Source organism: Solanum stenotomum, chromosome 9, assembly GCF_019186545.1.
Source record: "Solanum stenotomum isolate F172 chromosome 9, ASM1918654v1, whole genome shotgun sequence".
NCBI classification, from domain to species: Eukaryota; Viridiplantae; Streptophyta; class Magnoliopsida; order Solanales; family Solanaceae; genus Solanum; species Solanum stenotomum.
In genome coordinates, this window is record NC_064290.1 from 54,830,097 (window position 1) to 54,834,502 (window position 4,406).

Genomic DNA, 4,406 nt, shown 5'->3' on the forward strand with positions numbered 1-4,406 from the left:
AAGGTAAGGGTGAAAAAATGAAATAATATTTTTTAAAAACAAACTTAAATTTTTTTCTTTTTGAAGGGGGTGGGAGGTTGATAGGGGGCTGGGGGGCGAGGGTAGGAGGTGAGGGGTGTAAAAAAATAAAAAATTGAAATTAGAAATATCTTTTAAAAACAACTTTTAATATTTTTTTGGGGGGTGGTGGTAGGGGGTGGGCGTAGGGGTGAGGGTGGCGTAAAAATATTGAATTTAAAAACAAACTTTAATTTTTTTTTTGGGGGGGTGGTTGGGGGGGCTGGTTTGAGGGTAGGGGCCAAATAAATTGATTTTTTCAATAATTTTTTTTTAATTGAAAGTTGGAAGAGAGTTTTGGAAAATGTTTTCCTTATGTTTTGAAGGGAAGTCATTTTCCTAAAATTTGAAGAAAATGAATTGATTTGGAAAACATTTCCCAAAACATTTAACCCAACCAAACATGAGAAAATTGGAAAACATTTTCCGAAAAATATTTTCCTTCATACCAAACACACCCTATATCTACTTTGCGAACTCAAAATTCCCAGTAAACAAAAAGCATGCAGAAAGTTGTAAAAAAAACAAAAAATCTGCTAACTTTTGTCTAATATGATTCAACAGAGAAAGAAAAATAAAATAAAATAAAAAGCAAACTCGTCACACATATCTCTCAACCAATCCAATCAATAATTAAATTAAGACTAACCTTTTTCAGAAACTTAATCAAAACAATAATACTAGATTGTAACTAATTTAATCCAAAGTAACATAGAAAAGGAATTAAACCATAAATCTAGCTGGTGCAAGATAGTTGAACTAATCTACACAAAATATGAGATGTGCAGGACTACGAAAAAAACTAGCAGCTAATCCCAACAGATCCATATCAAGTTTAAAGATAAACAAATTTAAACTCAATTTGATCAAAGTTTTAAACCAATTTTAATTTAGTTTATAAGAAAGACAAACAGAGAGCAGGAAAATACGAGATAATTTTACACCAAAATAACTTAGCAAATTCAAACAAGGATCTAAGTACAGTCAATCGATCACATAAACCAACTTAAGATCACTCAACATTTGTTACTATCTAAACAGACAAGAAGCTTATGTGTAACCTCACAGGAAAACAAAACCACGAGTGAGAACAAACTAACGCCTAGAAAGATCAGCCATATAGATTACATTTTTTCACATAGAAATGACTAAAAGAGAGATCACTGATGAGCTTTAAAAGACGATCACCACAACATTTACACAATAATTGACTGCCAAATGGAGAGTTATATTTAGACAGTTTGAAAGGGACTAATACCAGCTAAAATTGAAGAATTTAACAGCTCCTTAAGAATCAATAACAGGACAACAAAATACTCATGATATAAATCACATTAAAACGAGTGGCAAGATTAACACTAACAAAAATGCCAAAAATTGAAGTCAAATCTGAACATTTTTTAGTAAACTAAATTAAGCATACACAATCACTAAAGAAAACAACAAAAAACTTCCTATCAAATTGAGAACAGATAGTTAATAAGAAAAAAAAAAAAACTAAGACGGACTAAATTTAACTAAACACATAACAGAAAAATCTACTACTAATTTTAAAAAAAGAGCATAAAACTAAAGGAGAAAGGGGAATAAGAATGTTTTACCTGGTTCTAGGCAGCGAACTGGAACGACGAGTTGGAAAGACGATTCCACCTGTTCAACTCGAATTGCCACAAAATTTTAAACTATTGAACAAAGATTTCCAAAAACTTTTATGCTACTCTTTGGTCTCCAAAATTCCGTCCCCTGTGAACAGTAAAGAGAAGCCTATTTATAAGGGAAAACATGGGGAAGAAAAAAGGGTCTGAATGATGTGGGAGAATCTCAAATTCAAAAATTCTCCAAGGATAAGGCTTAGACAGCTACTATCGTACTATTTCCAATAGATTGAGGACAAGAGCCCTCTGATTTAGGGCAAGGATGACGAGGCATCAAGATTGAGACACCTGGCCTTGTTCTCGAACGTTCTCGTACGAGAAGATAAGGGAGAGAGGAGAGTGAGAGGACGCGCGACTGGACTCATGATGGGTCGTGACTGGTTGGACTGCCTCTGGGTTTCGCTGGCTCGTTCTGGTTTGCAGCAATTGGAGTCGTTGTTCTTGCTGGGAAGAAAAAGATACAGGGTGGGGTCGGTTCGGTTTCTGTTGTATGTATAGTTGATGGGTTGTATGAGAATTAGAGAGTTGGGCCGGGTCTTTGAAAATGGGCCAAGAACTTGGGTCTTCTCTTTTGCTTGAATTGAAAAGCTGAGGTCCAATTTGATTTCAAAGGAAATAGATATGCATCTAATCAATAAATAAGCTTCTTGATTTTTATAAATGTGAAATAATTAACTTAATTAACGAAAATAACGCTAATTGCCACACTAATTAAAAATTTGATTAGTTTGGGAAAAAATAAGATAAGTATTAAGTTAAACATTATTTTTTGAGACAAATTTTAAAATATTTATAAAACCTCAAAGTCGTACACAAAACTTATATGTATAGAAATATAGAAATATATAATTGCTTCTAAAAACAAAACAAAACCAAGCTTGAAAACAGTTTTAGAATTTTCAAAAACAATTATTTCCAATTGTTTAAAATTCAAGAAGCTTAAAAATTAATCAAATCGTGGAGGGTCAAAATTGGGTGTCAACAATTTTAAGTGAGGGTGCTACTTAGGAGGCCAAGGGCCAATGAGATGTCCTAATATCCTTATCTCTTCCTTCTATTCCTCCTTTAGCTTGAGAGGATAAGTTTCCGTTGACTTGTTTCATGATTGTGGAGTCTTGGATGTTGTATGTGTTCCATGATCTCCTTATGTTATGCATGTTCTTGAGAAGTTCATGATTAGCAAGAAAATGAGTTTTCATGATTTATGTGTTCCTCATATTGTTGTGTATTTNCTTGACTTGTTTCATGATTGTGGAGTCTTGAATGTTGTATGTGTTCCATGATCTCCTTATGTTATGCATGTTCTTGAGAAGTTCATGATTAGCAAGAAAATGAGTTTTCATGATTTATGTGTTCCTCATGTTGTTGTGCATTTAGTATGAGTTGCCTATATGCTTCATGAGATGAGTTAATGAACATGCATTAATATGCTTTTGAGAGTAATTGCATAATTTGCTTCATGATATTATGTTGAGAATGCTTTGAGTTGGAGAAGGTTGTTCCTTCAATGAATATGTGAAATGTTGAAGTTTTCATGCATAATGGGTTGTTTGATGTAATTCTTACTTCCTTGTGTTGCATTGATCATGTTTAGATGGAGTTGATGTTTCCTCCTTTGAATTGTGCATTATTTTGATGTTTCATGTATGATGGGCTGCTAGTCTTGAATCTTTAATTCCGTATGGTGTCTAGATCGTCATTCAAGGACGAATGTTCGGGAGATAATGTAACACCCCGAAAACTAGTAGGCTTAACTAGAGCTTGTCGTAATTGTTAGAGTAGTAAAATTTGCTTCTCGTACTTAGAATGAAGGGTTTAGGGGTTAACCGTCAAGGTATGACCCCCCAAGGACCAACCAAGGGCCCTTGAGGAGGACCCTAAAGTCTAACCTCTAAGCTGCCCAAACAAGTGAACCACAGATGGGGACCTACAGGGTGTAGGTCCATCCACGCCTCGTGGATGAGCTTCGTAGCTCAAGCCCCCATCCAACAAGCTGCAGACCATGAACCACGCCTAACCAGGACGGGCCGTGGTCCCACCCACGGTCCGTGGGTCATGCCTGTAACATTGTTCCAAAGTCGATTAAAGCTAGGGTTGTTTAGGTAATTTCTTTTATAATTAGTATTAAGTGGAGTCGTTTTATATTGTTTTAATACACCTATATAAGTCCTTTTAAGTCATTAACCAACCCATTTACTTCATAAAATCCCAAACCCAAATCCATAACCAACTTTCCCCAAATTCATCTCTCTAGGACTCCAAGGAAGAAGAAGAAGAAGAAGAAGAAAGGTGAAGCTAGGGTTGAAGCATCAAGTTTTGCTTCTCAAATTCGTGGTAAATCTTCAATAAGGTATGGCCGCTCAATAATGGGTAGCCTTCACCCATAAAGCCCCTCTAAAACCCCCAATTTCAAAGCTAGAAAATCCAAAAGTTAGGGTTTGACTTCAATCTCATGGATTTCTTTCAAATTCGTTTTGAATGATTGAATTATGTTTGTTTATGGATATATTGATAATTTTACATGATTTTAAGTTGAATTCATCAAGAATCCATGAATTACCCTATTTTCCCAAATTGGATCTTAAAGTGTGAGTATTGACTGATGCAATTAGAATGTTATATAATTATGAAGGCTATGCATTGATTACTTGAATTATGTTATCATCCATGTCTAATGTAGTAATTCTAGATGTG